Source organism: Lemur catta, chromosome 1 (assembly GCF_020740605.2).
Source record: "Lemur catta isolate mLemCat1 chromosome 1, mLemCat1.pri, whole genome shotgun sequence".
Classification (NCBI taxonomy): Eukaryota; Metazoa; Chordata; class Mammalia; order Primates; family Lemuridae; genus Lemur; species Lemur catta.
The window spans coordinates 285,510,109-285,534,084 of record NC_059128.1 but is presented as its reverse complement, the minus strand read 5'-3'; the positions used below and the strand labels follow the sequence as shown (position 1 = coordinate 285,534,084).

Here is a 23,976-nt window from a genome sequence, read left to right as displayed (position 1 = left end):
AATGTTGGTTCTACAGAAGCCAAGAGGGAATGCACGTCACTTACAATACTGCTGCACGCTGAGCCGTGACAGGTCCCTCTCAGGACGTAAAACCACAGGGCACAAGGGGGTCAGCAAGACATGCGGCTTCAGTTGTGAGCAGGACTGTACAAATCAGCAGGCACAGAAGGAGTCACTCAATTGGAAGACATAACCTTTGTGACAGCATCCTAAGAAGTGCTACTTACATGGACCCACGTGAGGAGCTTCTCTCTCATAGACAGTCCTGTAAATAGTTTAAAGAAAAATAATTAAAATTGGAAACCATATGTAGAAAAGAATCCAAAGAGAGACAGAAGTCAAAATCATCTATCACCTTAGATACCAAATTTTTCAAACCAAAGTAATCTATTAAAAGAACATATCCATAAATCAGTTGTTGGCAAAGTCAAAGGCAGTTTCCCAGAGAAAGAATTCCTTAAAGAGTGATTACATTTTAAACTGGAAATGAAAAGATAATAATAAAGGCTTCAAGCCCCAGATCCCCCTAGATGCGTCGTAAGTGCAACTGGAGCTGGGGCAGAGCTGATCCTCAAACCCCTCTGAACCTGCGGAGAGTAGTAAGGAGAAGAACGCAGCGAGGTGTCGCTGGGCCGGTCCAGGATGCCCGCAGACCTCAGCTCCACTCGGAGGAGCCCTCCCTGAGCAGACCGAATGAGCAGGTAAACAACGCTACAGAGACTCCTGCAGACAGCTGGAAAGGCCTCTGTCCAGAGCTGACTGAAGACTGAAGGAATGGAAGAGACTCTGAAAGAGCATGCCCGTCCAGCAGTGACAGAGGAAGAGTGGCTGGATTGACTCTCCCACCTTAAACCACTAAAAATCAGAAAAAAAGACATCAAACAGGGTTTTCAGACATGGGACAGCACGCAGCACAGGACAATCCCGAGAGAAGGGAAACAAATGCAACGCGTCCCATGACTAGCCCAGCCTACAGCTTGGGCAGGGTTCCAGGCCGCAGCGCAGGAAGGGGATCCAGGCACAGCCAGAGGAGTCCTGAGCTGAAGAGAGAGCTGAGAACTCAGAGAGGCGAGGGCAGCTGGAATTAAAGGGCAGAGGGCCAGAAAGAAAGGAGCTGCCCAGAGAAATGCTCCAGAGATCAGTGGTGGATTCCCTGGAGTCTTGATGTGGACACTGACAGCACACTGAGCAAGTAACAGTCAGAGGCCGGGGAGGAGCCAGAGAAAGGAAAAAGACAAACAATGGCTCCTACAGACCTGGGAATGTTCACAGAAACCTCGTTAACACAGGGGACACTGGGCTGATGGCTCAGAAAGGCACTGCCTCAGCAGTAGAGCCATGCTAGCACCAGATTCAACTGGTTACTAAACTAGGCACTGCTTAACAAAGTTTAACAAGCCACCAAAGGATTTAAGCTTTCCAAGTAATTTAATTACACTCCAAAACAAAGTTCCAAGTATTTTTTAAAAATATAGAACCCAATAATAAAATTCACAATATCTTTCAACTATCCAAAAATTACCAGCATGTAAATATATTTCATAATGAGAATTGTTGGTCAATAAAAAGCAGACCCAAATATTGCAAAAAAAGATAATTAGTATGCAAAGACACTAAAATGACTATTAGAAATATATTGCATATGTTCAAAAAGATAGAGGAAAGCATAAAATGCTAAGGAGAGACAAGAAAAGCACTTTAAGAAAAACCCAAATCAAACATCTAAAGATGAAAAATACATCTGAGATCAAAAAATACACTGACTGGGATTAACACCACTTTAGACACTATGAAAGAAAAGATTAGTCAATGTGCAGACAGAACAATCTATGCAGACAAAAACTACCTAAAATGAAACAGAAAGAGAAAGATTCCCTCCTCCCAAAAGATAGAAATATATGTGCAACTGGAAACCCAGAAGAGGGGTACAGGATAATGATGACAAAAAAATTTCAAAAATGGATGGATGAAAATTATGTACCCATACATAGGTCCAAGAAGGTCAACAATCCCCAACCTGAATAAAACATGAAGGAAATTAAACCAAGGCACATCATAACCAAATCACCTGAAAAGAAAATCTTAAAAGGAGCCAGAAAAAAATAAATAAATATTATGGCAAGAGCAGCTAAAAATCTACTCATTAGCTGCTCTTGGCACAAAAACAAACAAAACAAAAATGGGCACCTATGTGAGATGATGGATATGTTATTCGCTGCAGGAACCTTTTTACTATTTGTATGGATTCAGTAACATCATTTTGTATTCCTTAAATACACACAATAAAATTCATTTTCTAAATAAAGAAACATTATGTACAAAGCGACAAACACAGACATGGTGGACAGAGAACCTCTCAGAAACAGTGCAAGCCCGAAGCCAATGGAAGGACATCCATAAAGTTAAGGAAGAAGAAGCTGTCAACATGGAATATTATAGTGAAAATAACTTTCAAGTACAAAAGTAAAATGAAGACTTTTACCAGCAAAAGCTAAAATAATGCATAACCCAACATATCTGAACTACAAATAATATTAAAGGAAGTCTAAAATACAAAAGGAAAATAATATCAGAAGGAAATCTGGATCTACAAAAAGAAATGAAAAACATGAAAACAGTAAATACATAAATAAATTTAAAAGCCTTTTTTCCTTAATTTTTAAGATTGTTTTCAAAGAAAATAGACTATTTAAAGCAAAAATAATAGCAATGTATTATGGGGCTTATAACAATATATTAGAAAATGACATGACAACATTGATACAAAAGCCAGGAGATGGGAGATGTACACTATTATAAGGTTCTTATGCTATATGTGGATTGGTATAATATTACTTGAAGATAGACTATGATACATTAAGGATATATACAATAAACCCCAAAGCAATCTCTAAAAACAAAGAGCTAAAGCTAATAAGCTAGTAAAGGTGATAAAATTGAAAATAAAAAGTACTCAATTCAAAATAAGGCAGAAAAAAGAGGACTCTAATACAAATGTGAAAAATAGAAAACCAAAAGCAAAATGACAGATTTAGCCCAAACATATCAATAATCACATTAAATATAAGTGGTCTAAACATCCCAATTAAAATGCAGAGACTTTAAGATTGGATACAAAAGCAGACCACACTATATTTTATTTACAGGAAACCTACTTTAACTATACACATATACATACGTTAAAAGAAAAAGGATGCGGAAAATGTACCATGCTAACTCTAAATCAAAAGAAAGCTGGAGTGACTATATTATCATCATAAAAAATAGGTTTCAGAGAAAATATTGCTAGAAGTAAAAAAGGGCATTATATAATAATAAAGGGGTCAATTCATCAAGAGAAAATAATCCTAACGGTTTATGCATCTAATAAGGAGCTTAAAAATACACAAAGCAAAGATGTAAAGAACTAAAAGAAACAGACAAATCCAAACAGCAGTAAAGGATATAGGAGATGCAAACAACATTATCATCCAACAGGATTTAGTTGACATTTGCAGAACACTCCACACAATTATAATAGAATACACATTTTTTCAAGTAATCATGGAATATTTTCAAAGATCATACTCTGAGTAATTTAAAAAAACTTTCAATAAATCTTTAAAGGAATTAAATAAGAAAAATGTTTCCTGACCACAATGGAATTAAATCAGAAATTAATGACAAAAAAAAGGATCTGGGAAACCCTCCAAAAACTTGGAAAATAAATAGCACATGTCTAAATAACATGGGACAAAGAAGAAAATCACAATGGACATTAGGAAGCATTTTGACCTGAATAAAAATGAAAACACAACATATCAAAATGTATAGGCAGCAAAAGCAGTACCAAGAGGAAAAATTATAGCACTAAAATAACTGTATTAGGGAAAAAAAGAAAGGTCTCAAATAAATTACTTAAGCTTACTACAACAAAAAGAGCAAAGTATGCAGAAGAAAGAAAATAAAGAGATGAATAGAAATCTATGAGTTAGAAAGCAATTTTAAAAATACAGAAAATTAAAGAAACCAAAAGTTGGTTCTTTGGTAAAATAAATATTATTTTGATATAGATCTAGCCACACAGACCAGGAAAAAAAAGAAGACTCAAATTACTAACATCAAGAATGGTTAACAGAACATAACTACAGATACAAAAGATATTAAAATGATAATTAAGTGAAAACCACAATGTGAATGTGATATCACTTCACAGCTACTAGGATGCCTATAATCAAAAAAGCATAAAGTAAGTATTGGTAAGGACCTGGAGGAACAGGCATCCCTGTAACTGCTGGTGAAAATGTAAAATGGTGCAGTTGCTGTGGAAAACAATTTGGCAGTTCTCCAAAAAGTTGAACCTAGAATCACCATGACTCAACAATTCCACTCCTGGGTATATACCCTAAAAAATTGAAAATAGGGACTTAGAAACTTGTTCATAACAGCACTATTCACAATAGTCAAAGTATGGAAACAACCTAAATGTCCATCAACAGATGGATGGATAAGCAAATTATGGTGCCATACAATGGAATATTCTGCAGCCATAAAAAGGAACGGAGTACTGATACACACTATAATTAATGGATGAACCTTGAAAATATCATGCTAAGTCAAAGAAGCAAGGCACAAAGGTCATATACTGTATGATTTCATTTACATGAAATATCCACAACAGGCAAATCCATGGTGACAAAAAGCAGATTAGTGGTTTCTAGCAGATAGGGAAAGGGGGAAATGAGGAATGATTACTTAAGAGGTCTGTGGTGTTCCTCTGGGGTGATGGAAGAGCTTTGAAAAAGTTTGAAACTGGGTGGTGGCTGCACAACATTGTGAATGCACCAAATATCACTGAATTATATACTTTAAAGTGATTCATTGCATGTTAAGTGAATTTCATCTCAATAAAATAATTAATAAAGAATAATAAGGGAATGTTATAAACTACTATGTCAGTAAATTTGCCAACTTAAATGAAAAAAATTTTTAGAAGAAGCAAACCATAAAAACTCACTCAAGAAGAATTAAATAACCTACATACATAGAAGAAATTTAGTTCAAGTTAAAATCTTCCCACAAGGAAAAGAGGAAGAAATAATAACAATTCCTTACTAACTCACCCAGAAAATTGAAGATGAGGGAATACTTTCAAGTTCACTCTATAAGACAAACATTAACCTAATACCAAAACCAGAAAAAGATACTATAAGAAAATACATCAATATTCCTCAAAAATATAGATAACAAAATTCTTAAATTTTAGCACATAAAAATCCACATCTCTAATTATCAGGGAAATGCAAATCAAAACCACAATGAGATACCACTTATCCCCAGTGAGAATGGCCTTTATCAAAAAGTCCCAAAACAACAAATGTTGGTGTGGTTGCAGAGAGAGAGGAACACTCATACACTGCTGGTGGGACTGCAAACTAGTACAACCTCTGTGGAAAGCAACATGGAGATACCTCAAAGAGATACAAGTAGAACTACCATCTGATCCAGCAATCCCATTACTGGGCATCTACCCAAAAGAACAAAAGACATTCTATAAAAAAGACATCTGCACTCGAATGTTCATAGAAGCACAATTCACAATTGCAAAGATGTGGAAACAACCCAAGTGCCCATCAATACATGAGTGGATTAATAAAATGTGGTATACGTATACCATGGAGTACTATTCAGCCACAAGAAACAACGGTGATATAGCACTTCTTGTATTATCCTGGATAGACCTGGAACCCATTCTACTAAGTGAAGTATCCCAAGAATGGAAAAATAAACACCATATGTACTCACCATCAAATTGGTTTTAACTGATTAACACCTAAGTGCACCTAAGTCCTCATCGAGGGTCGGGCAGACGGGAGGGTGGAGGAGGGAATGGGTATATACATACATAATGAGTGCAAGGCGCACCGTCTGGGGGATGGACACACTTGAAGCTGTGACTTGGGGTGGGGAGGCAAGGTCAATATATGCAACCTAAACATTTGTACCCCCAAAATATGCTGAAAGAAAAAAGAAAAAAAAATCCAACAATATAAAAAATACATTATGACAAAGTGGGTTTCAACCCAGAAGTGCAACTGGCTTAAGTTTTTTATAAAAAAAAATCAATCAATGTAATTTACCATATAAACAGATCAAAATAGAAAAAACATATGAACAAATGTTACTCATGATAAAAATTCTCAACAAACTGGGAATACAAAGGTACGTTCTGAACCTGATAAAGTACCTCTAGTTAAAACCCATCATACATAAAAGTGAAAGACTCAATGTTTACTCCTAAATTCAGGAACAAAGTAAGGATGTCCCTCTTAGCACTTCTATTTAACAAGATGCCAACCTCTACAAACTGATCTATCAACTACATGGAATCTCAATCAAAATCAGGGAAGGCTTTTTTTGTTGTGTCCTTTCCTGGCTTTGGTATCAAGGTGATATTGGCTTCACAGAATGAGATGGGGAGGATACCATTCTTCCCAGTGTTGTGGAGGAACAATATCCCTCATGCATATAGATGCAAAAATCCTCAACAAAATCTTAGCAAACTGAATCCAACAGCACATCAAAAAAATAATTCATCATGACCAGGTGGGCTTTATCCCAGAGATGCAAGGCTGGTTCAACATATGCAAATCTATAAATGCAATTTACCACATAAATAAAAGCAAGAACAAAGACCATACGATCCTCTCAATAGACGCAGAAAAAGCATTTTACAAAATCCAACACACTTTTATGATAAAAACTCCTAACAAAATAGACATAGATGGGACATTCCTTAAAATTCTTAAGGCCATATATGATAAATCCACAGCCAAAATCACACTGAATGGCGAAAAATTGAAAGCATTCCCACTTAGAACTGGAACCAGACAAGGTTGCCCACTATCTCCACTTCTGTTCAACATACTGCTGGAAGTCCTTGACAGAGCAATCAGACAAGAGAGAGGAATTTAGCATGTCCAAATGGGGGCAGAAGAGGTCAAACTCTCACTCTTTGCTGATGATACACTATTGTATCTAGAAAATCCCAAGGATTCAACTAAGAGACTCCTGGAATTGATAAATGAATTCAGTAGAGTCTCAGGATACAAAATCAATGCACACAAATCAGTGGCATTCATATATGCCAATAACAGTCAAGCCAAAAATCAAATCAAAGATGCAACACCTTTCATAAGAGCATCAAAGAAAATTAAACATTTAGGAATATATTTAATGAAGGAGGTGAGAGACACATATAGGGAGAACTACAAAACACTGAGCAAAGAAAGTGTAGAAGATGTAAACAGATGGAAATCCCTACCACGCTCGTACATTGGTAGAATCAATATTGTTAAAATGTCCATACTACCTAAAGTGATCTACAGAATTAATGCAATCCCTATCAAAATACCACCATCATTTTCTACAGATTTAGAAAAAATAATTCTATGCTTTGTCTGGAACCAGAGAAGACCTTGTATAGCCAAAGCAATCTTAAGCAAAAAGAACAAATTGGGAGGCATCAGTCTGCCAGACTTCAAACTTTACTACAAGGTTATAGTAACCAAAATAGCATGGTACTGGCACAAGAACAGAGATAGACCTTTGGAATAGGACAGAGATCCCAGATATAAAACCATCCTCATATTGTCGTTTAATCTTCAACAAAGTAGATAAAAATATGCACTGGGGGAAAGAATCTCTATTCAACAAGTGGTGCTGGGAAAACTGGATATCCACAGGCAGAAGATTGAAACTGGATCCCCACCTCTCACTTCTCACAAAAATCAATGCACTATGAATAACAGACTTAAACCTAGGCATGAAATCTTAAGAATTCTGTAAGAAAATGTTGGGAAGACTCTTTTAGACATCGGCCTAGGCAAATAATTTATGAAGAAGACCCCCAAAGCAATCACACCAGCAACAAAAATAAACAGGACCCGATCAAATTAAAAAGCTTCTGCACAGCCAAGACAATTATAATTACAGCGAGTAGACAACCTACAGAATGGGAGAAAATATTTGCTTTCTACATGTCCAATAAAGGGCTGATAACAAGAATCTATATAGAACTTAAGAAAATCAACAAGAAAAAATCAAACAACCCCATCAATAAATGGGCAAAGGACATGAACAGAAACTTTTCAAAAGAAGACAGAATAACGGCCAGCAAACATATAAGAAAGTGCTCAACATCTCTAATCATTAGGGAAATGGAAATCAAAACCAAAATGAGATATCACCTAACCCCAATGAGAATGGCTTTTATCAAAAACTTCCCAAACAACAAATGCTGGCGTGGATGTGAAGAGATTGGAACACTCTTACACTGCTGGTGGGACTGCAAATTAGTACAACCCCTGTAGAAAGTAATTTGGAGATACCTCAAAGAGCTAAAAATAGAACTACCATTTGATGCAGCAATCCCACTACTAGGCATCTATTCAAAGGGAAAAAAAGACATTCTATAATAAAGACATCTGCACGCGAATGTTTATAGCAGCAGAATTCGCAACTGCAAAGATATGGAAACACCTCAAGTGCCCATCAATACATGAGTGGATTAATCAAATGTGGTATATGTATACTATGGAGTTCTACTCAGCCACAAAAAACAATGATGATCTAGCACCTCTTGTATTATCCTGGATAGAGATTGAGCCCATCCTTTGAAGTGAGGTATCACAAGGATGGAAAAACATGCACCACATGTACTCACCATCAAACTGGTACTACTGACCAACACTAAGGTGTTCACATGGTAGTAATATTCACTGCATGCCAGTCAGGTGGGGCGGGAGGGTAAACCCACAGCTAATGGAAGCGGAGCACACTGTATCGGGGAAGGACACGCTTGTAGCCCTGGCTTGGGCGAGGCAAATGCATTACATGTAACCAAAATGTTTTTACCCCCATAATATTCTGAATTAAAAAAAAAATCAGAGAAGGTTAAGATGATTCTAAAATTTGTATGGAAATATACATGGGGGAAATAAACTAGCCAAAAGAACTTTGAAAGAGAGGTGCTGAGACAAATGCATCATATACAAAAAATAAAATAAAAGAACCTTACATTTTCTTCACATGTATAGAATTAATTAAAAATAGATCATAGACTTAAATGCAATAGTTGAAACTATAAAACTACTGTAAGAACAAACAAGAGAATATCTTACAGACCTTTAATTTCATAAAGAATTCCTAAGTATGCTACAAAAGGCATTAATTATAAAAGAAAAAATTGATAAGTTGGATATTATCAAAATTTAAAACTTTTGATCTTCAAAAGTCACTCTTATGAAAAGTCAAGCTACAGATTGGGAGAAAGTATTTGCCAAACATGTACCCCATAAAGGACAGTATCCGGTACATATATATAAAGAATTCTCAAAGTCCAATAAGAAAACCATGAATTAAAAGTAAAATCCTAAGCCTCCCACTGACTGAATGGACCCCTCTTGGCCAAGAGGACCCCAGAGAAACCTTAAAACTGAGTTTCCAGCCACGGCAGGATGGGAGGTGTAAAGCACAGCTGCACATGTGCATGTTTCCTCTTCTCACATTCATGGACATCCCGCTCAGCACGAACTCCTGTTCCCATTGTCCCTGCCTCAAAGCACATGTTCCTGGCTTCCTAAATTAACCTCCTTGCCCAGTCTCCCCCCTGAGCTCCTGTATCAACTGCCAACCTGAGCAAACCAGTTGGGTGTCTGTTACCTAAGGTCCAAGACCAAGTCCTTAGCGCCACCCACCGCAGCCCTGACCCTCTCCAGATCCTCCCTCGGAGCAGCTCAGGCCCCTCAGAGTCCTCCTCAGTTGTCCTCACCCCGCCCCCCTGACAAGCACTTCACCTGGGCCCCTGCAGACTGACACAGCAGGGGAGCCTCTGCATGTGGACGGTGGCTGTCCATGCACTGAGGGTGACCCTGCCCTCCTCAGCCCACCCAGGAGCCCTGTTCTCTTGACCCCCTACAGCTGGTCCTCTCGCCCTCCTCTCACCAGACTCATCCTACCTCGGGCCTCCACTCCGGCCACTCCTCCTGCCTGGGCACACGCCTGCTCCCTCCTGCAACTCAACCACCTTCTCCTCAGAGACGCCTCCCTGACCGCCTGTCAGGAAGCCTCTTGGCCACTCTTGGTCATTCCGCTTTTCTCATCCATCTAGCAGGTGCCTGCTATGTTTTTAAATCCTTTTCTTTGGTTTTGGTCCCTCACTCCCAAGGTGGCAAGGACCCCATCTGTGTGTCCCGTGCTACCTCCCGTACCACCCCCCGTGCCACCCCCGGGGCCTGGAAGGCACCTGTGGGACAGGCCCTCAGCATAGGCTTGACAGGCAGGCACACACTCGGACAGAGGGAAGACAGACAGGCAGCTGCCCGCGGGGCCACACGTGGTCAGGGTACTCTCCTGAGGAGCAGGACCCAAAGGGAAAGGACAGTGCTGAGGACAAGCTTGCTGGGAGGCCCAGGACATGCGTGCCTCCACATCTGTGGGCAAAATCACAGAATGAAATAAGACTTATTGGGCAGAGGGGAAAAAAGAAGACACTGTACCTAACACAGGACACTTGTAATTCCACTAATAAGAAAAAAACACCATCGGGCCTCTCTGATGGGACGTCATCTGCTCAGTGTTCAGGGTACTTCCCATGCTTGGGCACCTGGGTGGATGCTGACACTGACCACACCTGGCCACAAATCCACAAATCCAGGACTTGCTCTGTAAAATTTGGACTCAGTCAAAAGGCTGCAGTTAAGGACCAAGAAGGCCACATGTGGCCTTAAGGCCGCGGTTTCCCCACCCCTGGCCCAGCTCTTGTGCTGCCACCGGTTTGCACAAACACCCCAGAACTGCACGTAAAACCACACACCCACCCAGAATGTTTTTATTAGAAAGATATATTTTAGAACACAGACCTGTAATAAGGCAAAAGAAACAAGTGAAATGTTATACCTTCTGCAGATTTAGCCACAACATAAATAACAGCCATGCTATCTTATTTGAGCTATTATCTGCAATTTTTCTACTTTTAGTTACAGAGGAGTTTCATGGAATACTGCAAGATTCTAACAAGAACATCTCCCAAGAGGCAACGCTCTCCCTTCCAGAGGTGCTGCCACCCGCGCACTCAGACCAAAGCAGCCTGACAATAAATAGTAGACAGAGCGCCGTTCCAACCAAGGGAGGGAGGGTCTTCTACATCCCAGCACTGGGTGCCTGCCCTTGCCTTCCACCCAACGCCACCCACACGGCCACATCTGACACACAGCGACACTGCTAACATCTCACGTCAGAGCATTAACCTTCTGTCACAGAATAGCCTGGACTGTCACTGTGAAGGCAAGGAGGTCCCCAGCTGTCCCCACCTTGCTCAGCTGGGACTCCTTCCTACACGCAGGGCTGGCTGTGGAGCTTCGCCACTGAGAAGGGAGCAAGCAGCAAGCTAAAACCAGCAGAGAGTGGGGCAGCACTTTAGCCACCACTCCACAGAACACGTTATGATGACTTGGGGTAATGCTGGGGTTCACAGCTGGACACACTTGCAAATGCAGCTCCTAGGAATCTGTTCACTGGTCTCATTTGGGTTAAATGTATCCACAGGAGCTCAGACTTTGGTAGATCTCAACAAAGAAAGAAGGGCAAATGCTACAGGTTTCTAACCAACACCTAAATAGGCCATAGCAAGGATCTGACTTCAGGAGGAAGACAGCCCTGACTCTGAACTCCTCCAAATCAAGGTGACAGTGTCTCCTTAACTCACCCCTGCAGCAGAATGAATTGAGACTTCTGCAGCCAACAAGAAGTCAGGAGCTGGGGTAACTAGGGTTTAAAAGTGCTTGTATGGGAGGAGCACAGGCAAGGATGATTCAACTTAATTCCTATCACAGTATCCACAGTGCAATCATCATTTCTAAATAATTACCACTCTTGGTGATGGTCTCAGCAGAAAGGAGAAGGCAGCAGTGAAGGGTGAACTTCTTTATTCCTTCACCACAAAAATAGCATCTTAAGGCCAACACAAGGCCATGACGTGATTGAGGCGCCCAGAGAATGTAGATCCCGCAGGCCCCAGGCTGACCCCTTCCCAGCATGCACAGTGCATGGCGTGCCGGCCGCGCCATGGCCTGGCTGCAAGTTGCCTCCACTTAGAAGTTCGGTAGCCTGCCTGCAGTACCTCCTGCTTCCAGGAAGGGTGTCCTTTTTACTTCATTTTTCTATTTAAGATAGATCACACTGCAGCTGTATGTGAACATAAACATACCCATGTTTCAATCTTTTTAAATCGTATTATTGATGGACTTTAGTCACTATCAACGTGCAATAATTCATAAAAGGATTTTTGTTTCAATGTCAGTTAGTTCATGGACTTATTAAATTAAAACTGTAAACGTCACTATTTTTATTTCCTATTTTTCTGAGCGGGTCGTTCTCATTGCGAGAACTGTACACAGGAACTCCGTCTAGCCTTTCACTAGGATATTCCTAAAATATGTCAACTAGACTTTCTAGACAACTCTCCAAATGATCATCGCCAACGATGGGAAATCAGTTCTGCACAGCCCTGCCCAGAACCCCCACGGTGGCAGGCCACGTGCTCAGATCCTGATCCCCAGACACGACCATGTGTCCTATGGTTGGAGAACACGTCTGCTCTTTGTGTGAAGAGCTTGGAAGGTACAGAAAATTGCAAAAAATATATACTTAAAAAGACCTCCAATTCCCAGGTAGCACTGATAGCAGTGAAGTATATGTTCTTCTAGTACTTTCTTGTTATAACATCTACCTATATAGGTTTTAAAACAAAATGAGATCAGTTATATGTTCTCTAAGAATAATGTGGTGTATCTGTATCTGTAATATTTGTAGAAAATGTTTAAAAGGCTTGTTTTTATCTTTTTAATGTTTATTTATATTCAAAGAAATTTATCTATGAAATCAACATTATCTGAGATTATTTAGATTACTTTTATGCTAAGAAAAATGCTTGTGTATCTCAAAATCAGATTAACATTCACATAATTCTTCTCTACTAATAAAAACATATATTGTTTCTCCTGTAAGTATAAAAGTGATATACATTGTTCATTTTGGAAAATTTTGAAACTTCAGAAATGTGTGAAAACAGATATGAGCAATAATCCCAGCTCTCAGAGACAGACACTGGAAGCCTCTGGTTGTACTTCTTTGCGGCCTTTGAAATATACACATACGTGCATACCCCCCATTCTATGTCACACAGACTATTTTACATGTATTGCTGACTTACGTGCCAGTGTACTGGGCACATTTTTTCATGTCATGAATCATTCCTATAAACACTAATTGCTGCCTAATAGTCTATTGTGCTGTGAAGTACAATAACCGATCTACTAAATCCTCTATTATGGGTATTTGGGCTGCTTTCAATCATTAATTATTTAAATTAACGCTGTAATGAACATTCTCTAAACTTAGTGCTTATCTGATTATCTCCTGAAGATAAAGTCATAAGAGTAGAATTTTCAGCCAAAGTGCATTAAATATTTTTAAAGCTTCTCATACACATGGACAAAGAGCCTTCCAAAAACTTGTTTCCCTAAAGTCACCCTCTGAGACACATGAAATGACAACCTCAGTCTCTGTGATTCCTTGCCAAAACTCTGTATTATAAACCTTCTCAAAACACATGCCCGTAAGATGGTCAGAGAATGATGCACATGCATTGACCTCAGTGAGAGCGAGGTGCGGCATCTTCCCGCGCGTGTTGGTGTTTGTGCTCCTTTTCGGAAACACCCGCTCAACATTCGACAGCAAAGTCAAGGTTCAAGAGACTTAAGTAAGTACACTGTATGGCAGAAGAAATTCTCCTGTTTTTTTGTTTTTTGTTTTTGCTTGTTTGTTTTTGAGACAGGGTCTTGCTGTTACCCAGGCTGAAGTGCAGTGGTGTCATCATAGCTTGCTTCAGCTTCAAACTCCTGGGCTCAAGTGATCCTCCTGCCTCAGCCTCCTGAGTAGCTGGGACTACAGGTGCATGCCACCACATCCAGCTGTTCTCTACTTTTTTGTAGAGATGGGGGTCTCGCTCTTGCTCAGGCTGGCCTTGAACTTCTGACTTCAAGTGATCCTCGGGCCTCAGGCTCCCAAAGTGTTAGAATTACAGGCGTGAGCCACTGTACCTGGCCATGTTCTGGTGTTTTTAATATTAGCATAATTTTTTAAGTGAACTTAATTAATAATAGAATTAACCTGGGGGCGGGAACAGTGGAAATCACCATAAACACAGAGCCATACTAGGTTTGTCTCCAGTTCTTCTCTCACTAAAAGTAGTCTACAAATACTCATGGACAGCCCTGGAGCCAATTTAGACTCTAATACTACTTCCCACCAAATAAAATTTTTTACCAAGTTGCTGCTTCCATGACTGGAGGCAGGGAGAAATCAGAGGGCCTGCAACCCAGCGTTCTGACAAGAAAGCAAGGCGCCTTCACACATCTGGGGGTAGCACAGTGCAGCAGTTCAAAGTGCCCCGGCCAAGCTGTGGCAATTGGCATCTGAGAGAGTAATTATTCATTCAGTTTAAGTTTGGAACAGGAGCTGAGGCTGAACTCCAGGTCCAAATCATTGTAGATCATGCAACCAAGTTGCCCAGTCTACCAACTAACTAGTCTAAGACGCGAACCCCACACCCTGCTGGGCTGAGGTATGATTTAAGAGCTGCTGGAGGTTATCCGCACAAGAGAGGTATAACAAGCATTCGTAAAAAACACTGCAACCCTACACGGGTAAACCTACAGAGGTGACAGAGAATTAAAACTACAGTGCAGATGTTTCTCCAATGTCGAAATGATATAATAAGTTTCATAATCATTGTATTTCTGCACACTTTTACTGCTAATGCATTTAAAAGGATAATTTACTAACACTGCTCACATTGTTTTTAAAAATTGATGAGTCTACATATTTAACATATTGAGCCCTAAATAAAGTAAAAATAGCAGTAAGTGTTCTTCTCGAGGTACAAAAACCCAGAGGATGCTGAAGACCTTCACCATTTCCCAGCGGCTTATAAGTGTCAATCTGGAGATGCCATCCCTACTACCACTTGGCTACTACACATTCCTACCTCCTCTCACTGGCCTTTGAATTGGGAGATGGTGACCTGGCCCTCTAGTGGTTCTGAAATCTGGCAATCTTTTAGTTTCCAGATGTGGTGTCATGATTAGAGAAGTCACACTGAAAAACACCTGCCCATGTTTCCTGCTACCCGTGGACGGCTTGTTCTCACCCCTCAGCCAGTTCCTCCGTCTCTCTCCTCAGCTCTCCCATCAGGGCCCTCTGAGAACATCTGCTGCTCCTCCCCTTTGCTGCAGACACCCCAGAGCTGTCACCAAGTCATCCGGGTGCACCACGGAGCCTCCCTGCAACAGCCCCTTCCCAGGGCGCAGCCATGCAGCCCCACCTCTGAGGAGAAACCGGCCTTGCTGCAGGGTGAGGAGTGCAAACAGCTGGCCAGATGCCCAGAGCCAAGCACGCCATGCAGCGTGTTCCCCGAGTTCAGCCTGGCCGGTTTGACTCAAAGTGGAACTTCCTCACACACTGACCTTCCCCTTTGCAAGCAGGGCTCTAGATGCCCTGCTCGGCCCTGCTGAGCGAAGGCCCATGCTCTTCTCACCGCTCCATGTCACAGGGTGTCTCGATATCAGAGGGGACAGGCAGCCCGGCACTGCTGTTCTTTTCCAAACTTGGCGGACTACTGCTATACTTTTATTTCCTTCTGACATCTAGAAATGGTTAATCAATTTCCATAAAATATCCTGTGGCAATCACATGTATTTTGTGAAAAATGTTCACTATAAAACATAGTAGCCAGATGACATCAGTGGGAACAGCAGAGGAATGACCACTGACAGCTTACCTCTCCATAAAAGCAATGAGAACACAGGCAAAATTGTCCTAATTAACTTTTTAAGAAATCTGGAAATTAATGAAAGGCTTACAGCAATACAAGGATCATTTATTCAAGAAAAACAGTTGGCTTTTGGTAAGAACAGCGAGCTCTGACATAGCCCACTCCCTTCCCCTCCCCCTGCTCCACAGCTGCCCTGAGAGCCAGCAGCCTGGCAGGCACGGGCAGAACAGGGGAGTCCTTCAAAGCTATGAGCACCAATGTTTAAAAAAGAAGAAAGAGGTCACCTCAATAACCTAAGGACTTCCACCTGAAGATACTAATAAAACAAGAGAAAACTAAACACAAAGTAAGCAGAAGGAAGAAAACAAATATTAGGGCAAAAAAATTAAATACAGAAGAGAAAAACAAAACCAAAAGTTGGCTCCTTGAAAATATCAATAAAATTGACAAATCTTCACTTAGAATGACAAAGAAAAAAGAGAAGACTCAAATTAAAATAAGGAATGAAAGAGGGGACGTTACTACCAACCTTATGGAAATAAAACAGCAGTATAAGAAAATACTCTGAACAATTTTATATCAACAAAGTAAATAAACTAGATGAACAAATTCCTAGAAACACATATAGAAACTGACTCGAGAAAGAAAGAGAAATCTAAATAAATCTAAAACAAATAAAGAGATTGTGTCAGTAATATAAAAATTTCCACAAGGAAAAGTCTAGGACCAGATGGCTTCACTAGTGAATTCTGCCAAATGTTTGAAGAATTAACACCAATCCCTTACAAACTCTTCTAAAAAAACAGACAAGACAAGGCTATTTCCCAACGTATCCTATGAGGCCAGTATCACCCTGAACTCAAAACCAGACAGAGAATACTACGGATCAACATCTCTTTAAAAAATATAGATGCAAAACTTCACAACAAAATACTAGCAAACGAAATCCAGCAATATATTGATTACACACCATGGCTAAGTGGCAGTTATACCAAAAATGCAAGGTTGATTTAACAACCAAAAATCAATCAATGCAATACATCAATATTAATGGAATAAAGAACAAAAACACATGATCATCTCAGAGGACACAGAAAAAGCACTTAGCAAATTTCAATATGCCACCTGACAAAAACAGTCAAAAAACTAGGAATAAGAGGAAGCTTTCTCAACCCAATGAAGGGAATCTATGAAACCCCACAGCTAACACGATACTCAACAGTGAAAGACTGGAAGCTTTCCCCCACGATCAGAACAGGACAAGGACACTGCCCTCGCCAGCACAATGAACACTGTACTGCAGGCTTAGGCAAGAAAAAGAAACACGAGGTACCTAGATTAAAAACGAAAAACACAAATATCTCTATTTGGAGATGACATGATTTTATATACAGAAAATCATAAGGAAGCCACTAAAAAACTAGTATAATAACCAAGTTCAGCACGACAGCAAGAAATAAAATCAATATACAAAAATTAATTGCATTTGCAAGCTGAAATAAAATCCTAAGCCCCCCAGCCGACTGAATGGACCCCTCTGGGCCCAGGGGACCCCTTGCCAAAAAAACCTGAGTTGCCGCCTTGAGGAGAAAAGAGGTCAGACATGCCCAGTTATGCCCTGTCCTTTTTGAGTTATTCTTTGCAACAATAAGATACAAAACCATTAATAGGCCTAAAGCCATTTAAGACAAAGGTTAAATCACACCTACAGGTCATCAGTTTAGTTAACTGACCATTTGAGTCTCAGTGTATGTCAGGTGGCTTGTCTCTGATTACCAGACTTCCTTATCTCAACTTAAAACACACCAAGCATTTAGTCAGAGCTTCTTTTCTTTAACCAATTACTACTGAAAGAATCTCTAAACCCACCTATAACCACCCCCGTAATGCCCTGCTTCAAGATGTTCTTCCTTTTCAGGACAAACCAAGGTACACCTTCCATGTATTGCTTTAAGACTTAATGTGTAATTCCTCTGTCCCTAAAATGTATAGACCCAAACTGAAACCCAACCATGGCAAGAACACTTGCTCAAGGCTTCTTGGGCGCGACTCTCCAGGCCACGATCGCATATATTCAGCTCAGAAAAACCTCTTTAAATTATTTTACTGGGCAGACAGATCAGGAAAGAAAAAAAGAAAGAAAGAAAAAATTTTTACAGAGTTGACATATTTCTATACACTAGCAATGAACAATCCAAAAATGAAATTTAAAAAACAATTCTGATAACAAAAAAAACTTCAAAATTTAACAGAAGAAATGTAAGACTTATACATCCAAAAACTATAAAAAATAATTGAAAGAAATTAAACAAGACCTAAATAAATGGAAAAACATCCTGTGTTCATGGATTAAAAGACATAATAGTGTTAAGATAGCAATACTCCCCAAACTAAACTACAAATTTAACTCAATGTCAATCAAAATCCCAGCTGACTTTCTCAGAGAAATTGACAAGCGGATGCTAAAATTCATAAGGAAACTCAAGGGACCCAGAATAGTCAAAACAATTGTTAAAAAGAAAAACCAAGTCAGAGGACTTACGTTTCCCAACTTGAAAACTTATTACAAAGCCACAGCACTCAAAGCATTGTTATAGGGGCACGTTCTGGACCGAACTGCAGCTCCACAAGATTCGCAGGCAGAAGCCCTAACAACCAAGTCACTGTACTTAAAGGAAGGGCCTTTAAAGAGGTAATTAAGGTTAAATGAGGTCTTAAGGGTGAGGCCATAATCCAACAGGACTAGTGTCCTTATAAGAAGAGGAAGGACGGGGGCGGACTAGAAGCAGCCTGCACCTTCTGCTCTCAAGGAGAAGATGGACAGTTCTGGGTAGAGGCCTGCCCATGGATGGGCCTTCTTGGAGAGAGCACTGTGAATCATCAGAAAAGTGACATAGGACATTCAGAGTGAAGGAAAAGGTGACCACTCGGCAAGATCAGAAGGTACCTGGGAAGGCACCCACACGTGGGGAAGGACAGGAGGAGAGAACCCTGGGGCTCCATGCTCCCCCAGGACATTGCACCCCAAGCTGTGAGAGGGCCCCCCACCACCGCAGACCTCCAGACCGATCAGGGAGCTGCTTGGAGTCTGTGCAGGGACACTGCACTGAGAGCAGGCACAGCAGGGACTGGGGGCTTCCATTCCCAGGTTGCTGCAACCAATACCAATCTGAGCTCTCAGGTCCAGAGCACCACACCTTAAGAGGGATGGCCTTGCCGAAGCTGCCTCTGCATTGCCCACTGGGCAGAGCAGATGCTCTCGAGTGCCCTGTGACTGGGAGCTGCACACCCCTCCCCGTCATGGGGGATTTAAGCAGAAAGGGCACCACAGACATCACTCTGCAGTGACCATCTCTGTGAGACCTGGGCAGGGGGAGAGCCCCAGCCACCCAAGGCCCAGCCTAGCAACACTGTCCTCACGACTCCCACGTTGCTTCTGTGCTCTGCGGCCGCACCCATGCATCTCCTGCGCTGCTGCTCCACCTGCAGCCCCAGCTCTAAGGCTCCTGCGCTGCCCCTGGGCCCTAAGGCCCCGCCCCCACAACACTTGGCCCTGCAGCTCTGCCCTCCAACCCCATGCTGCCACACAGCCCCACCCATATGGCTCCTGCACTGCCCCATGGCCCCGCCCCCACAGCTGCTGCCTGGTGGCAAATGCCCCCTCAATCCAACAAGCCACCAGGGACCCACTGGCCTTCAGCTGCAAATGCACCTGGACCCAGTTGAAGCAAACACCTGCAGCTCTGACATCCATGAGCACTGCCTAGGTAGCCTTGCCCAGTTGTCACTGTCACTGCTGCAGGGAGACCAGGAAAGAGTAATCTCCTGCAATCTCCTCCATGGAGACGGTCTCACCCAGCCCCCAACCCAAGGTTCCAACAGCAGCCTGGGGAGCAACCCACCACTCTACATGAAGATCCTCCAGCACCAGCCTGGACTGTGACAATTGCAGGGGGCCAGGACAACCAGAACAGCTGCACTACAGACCCAGTGCATCTGCCTCTCCCCTGCTGGGTCAATCTTCCAGAGTAGGTCACAAAAGCACCATCTAGGGACCCCTCCTTCTTCTCACTAAGTAGGAGAGTTCCCAGCAAAGGAGAACAGGTGTGCTGCAAACCTATCTGCCCCCAGCTGAGAGAAGAGGTTTCAGATGAGAAGAAACCAGCAAAAGAACTCTGGCAACATGAAAAAACAAGCTAGGTCATAGCCCCAAGGGATCACAATGGCCCTACAGCAATGAACTCCAACCAAAAGGACATCGTCGAAATGTCAGAAATGGAATTCAGAATATGGATGGCAAATAAGATGAATGGGACTGAAAAGAAAGTTGAAAACACACAGAAGCCAAAAAATATTTAAGAACATCAATGAAAAAAGTGAAAAAGTTGCTAAAGAGTGAGACCAAATAAGAAAGGATATAAGAGAATTTAAATCAAAGAGTCACTGAGGCAATTTCAAAATACAGCAGAAAGTTTCAATAACAGGCTACACCAAGGAGAAGAGAGAAACTCAGAGCTTGAAGAAAAGGCTCTTGAACTAACCCAGTCAGTCAAAGATGTAGGAAAGAGAATAAAGAAGGATGAACAATCACTCAGAGGAATATGGGACTACATGAAACAAGCCAATATATGAATTAGAGACATCCCTGAGGGAGAGGAAGAAAAATCAAAAAGCATGGAAAACCTACACAAGAAAATTATTGAGAAGAACTTCCCTGGTATCCCCAGAGATTCATATATCCAGATACAAGATGGTCATCGAACACCAGGAAAATTCATAGCAAACAGGGCATCTCCAAGACACATAGTCATCAAACTGGCCAAAGTCAGAACGAAGGAGAAAATCTACAAACTGCAAGATGAAAGCAACAACTAACCAAAAAGAAAACCCATCAGGCTAAGAGCAGACTTCTCAGCAGAGACCTGACAAGCCAGAAGGGATTAGAGCCCCCTTCTTAGTCTTCTTAAACAAAACACCTGGCAGCCTAGAATTTTGTATACTGCAAAACCAAATTTCATAAATGAAGGAGAAATAAAGATTTTTTTCAGACAAGCAAACACTAAGGGAATTTGTCACTACCCAACCTGCCCTATAGGAAATACTCAGAACTGCATCATACATGGAACATCACAAAAGATACCCACCGGTGTAAAAACTTACGAAAGTTAAAGCTCACAGCTCTAACAAAACAATAGCACAAGAGGGGAAACAAAACAATAAGGTATCATCCAACATAATGAAGCACATCAATACTAACACTAAATGTGAACGGTCTTAATGCCTCACTTAAAAGACAGACTGGCTGAATGGATGAAAAACCACACCCCAAGTATATGTTGTCTCCAAGAAACACATCTAACTTGCAAGGACTTACACAGACTCAAAGTAAAGGGATGGGAAAAAAATATTTCACAAGAATGGAAACCAAAAGCGAGCTGGTGTAGCCATTCTTTTATCAGATAATGTAAACTTCAAATCAACAATGGTGGGGGGAAAAAAAAAGACAAAGATGGTCATTAAATAAGGGTAAAGGGAGCAATTCAACAAACATACATAACAACCCTAAATATATATGCATCTAACACAGGACCTCCCAGATTCACAAAGTAAATTCTACTAGATCTAAAGCAAAGAAATAAACAGTACCATCATAATTGATGGAAACTTCAACACCCCACCAACAGAGCTGGATAGATCATCAAAGCAGAAAATCAATAAAGAAACACTGAATTCTAGAACAAATAGACCTAACAGACATTTACAGAACATTCCACCTAAAAACTACTAAGTATACATTCTTTTCATCAGCACATGGGACATTTTCCAAGATATTTTAGGCCATATCTTAGGCCACAAAATGAGTCTCAGCAAATTGAAAGAAATCAAAATCATACCATGTATCTTCTCAGACCACAGTGGTAAAAAACTAGAAATCAATTTTAAGAGAAACACTCAAATCTACACAAAGTCATGGAAATTAACCTGCTGCTGAACGACCCTTGGGTCAATGATGAAATTAAGATGGAAATCAAAAGATTCCTCAAACTGAATGAAAAAGGAGACACAAGCTTTCAAAATCTATGGGATATAGGAAAAGTAGCCCTAACGGGAAAGTTCATAGCCTTAAATGTCAATATCGAAAAGGCAGAAAGATCACAAATTAACAACCTAATGTCACATCTCAAGGAACAAGAAAAAGAAGAACCAAACCCAAAGCCAACAGAAGAAAAGAAATAACAAAGCTCAGGGCAAAACTAAACAAAATGGAAACAAACCAACCAAAAGAAGGTTCAACTAAACAAAAAGTTGGTTCTTTGTAAAGATAAACATCGATAGAGCACTAGCCAGATTAAGCAGAAATAGAAGAGAAAGGACTCAGATAAGCTCAATCATAAATGAAAGATGAGACATTACAACTGATACCAAAGAAATATAAAATATTATCCATGAATACTACATAAACCTCTATGCACACAAACTAGAAAACAGAGAGGAAATGGATAAATTCCTGGAAACACACAACCTCCTTAGGATGAATCAGGTAGAAATAGAAATCCTGAACAAAACAATATTGAGCAGTGATTATGAAGCAGTAATAAAAAATCTCCCAAAAAAAAAAGCCTCAGACCATAAAAATTCACAATTGAATTCTACAATACCTACAAAAAAGAACTGCTGGCACCTATTCTACAGAAATTATTGCATAAGGTAGAGAAGGAGGGAATTCTCCCTAACTCGTTCTATGAAGCCAATGTCACCCTGATACCAAAGCCAGGAAAGGACACAACAAAAAAGCAGAACTACAGACCAATATCACTCATAAACATAGATGTAAAAATCCTCAACAAAATACTAGCAAACCAAATCCAATAGCATGTCAAAAAGATAATTTACCATGATCACATGCATTTCATCCCAGGGATGCAAGGATAGTTTAACAGATGCAAATCAATAAACATGATTCACCACATACACAGAAGCAAAAACAAAGAACATACGATCCTCAAGACATGCAGAAAAAGCATTCAATAAAATCCAGCACACTTTCATGATAAAAAACCCTCAAGAAACTAGGCATAGAAGGAACATATCTCAAAATAATAAAAGCCATGTACAACAAACCCACAACCAATATCATACTAAATAGGGAAAAGTTGAAAGGATTCCCCCTAAGAACTGGAACAAGACAGGGTGTCTACTCTCACCATGTCTATTCAACATAGTACTGGAAGTCCTGGCCAGAGCAATCAGGCAAGAGAAAGAAATAAAGAGTATCCAAATAGGGAAAGAGGAGATTAAACTATCCCCATTCCCTGATGACATGATCTTGTATCTAGAATACCCTAAAGACTACACCAAAAGACTCTTAGAATTGATAAATTCAGCAACATCTCAGGTTACAAAATTAATGTACCCAAATCAATACCAATTCTATATACTGATAACAGTCAAGCTGACAGTCTAATCAAGGACTCAATACCATTTTCAATAGCTGCAAAGAAAATAAAATATACTAGGTATATTCCTAGGAGGCAAAAGGAGGTAAAAGATCGCTATAAGAACCACAAAACTCTGATGAAAGAAATCATAGATGACACAAATGAAAAAACATCCCACGCTCATGGATTGGTAGAATCAACATCGTAAAATGTCCATACTGCCCAAAGTTATTTACATATTCAATGCAATCCCCATCAAAAACACTAATGTCATATTTCACAGATCTAGAAAAAATAATTCTACCCTTCATTTGGAACCAAAAAAGAGCTTGAGTAGCCAAAGCACTCTTAACCAAAAAGAGCAAATCTGGTGGCATCACATTACTGACTTCAAATTACCCAACAAGGTTATAGTAACCAAAACAGCATGGTATTGGTATAAAAGTAGAAACATTAACCAACAGAACAGAATAGAGAATCCAGAAATAAAACCATATAAGTATAACCAAGTAATTTTCAACAAAGCAGGCAATAACATACACTGGGGAAAGGAAGCCCTATTCAATAAATGGTGCTGGGAAAATTGGATAACCACATGCAGGAGAATGAAACAGGACCCCTATTCTCATGCCATATATAAATTCATTCAAGATGGATAAAAGA

General features: G+C 40.5%; 1 long non-coding RNA gene across 1 annotated transcript in view; it reads right to left on the bottom strand.

Annotated features, from left to right (window-relative positions):
- Window positions 1-236: 236 nt before the first annotated feature.
- Window positions 237-23,976, bottom strand: part of LOC123630824 — a 78,548-nt gene continuing 54,808 nt past the window's right edge. Inside the window, exon 3 of the long non-coding RNA XR_006732767.1 lies at window positions 237-265. This is a non-coding gene — a long non-coding RNA (uncharacterized LOC123630824). The remainder of the gene's footprint in view (window positions 266-23,976) is intronic.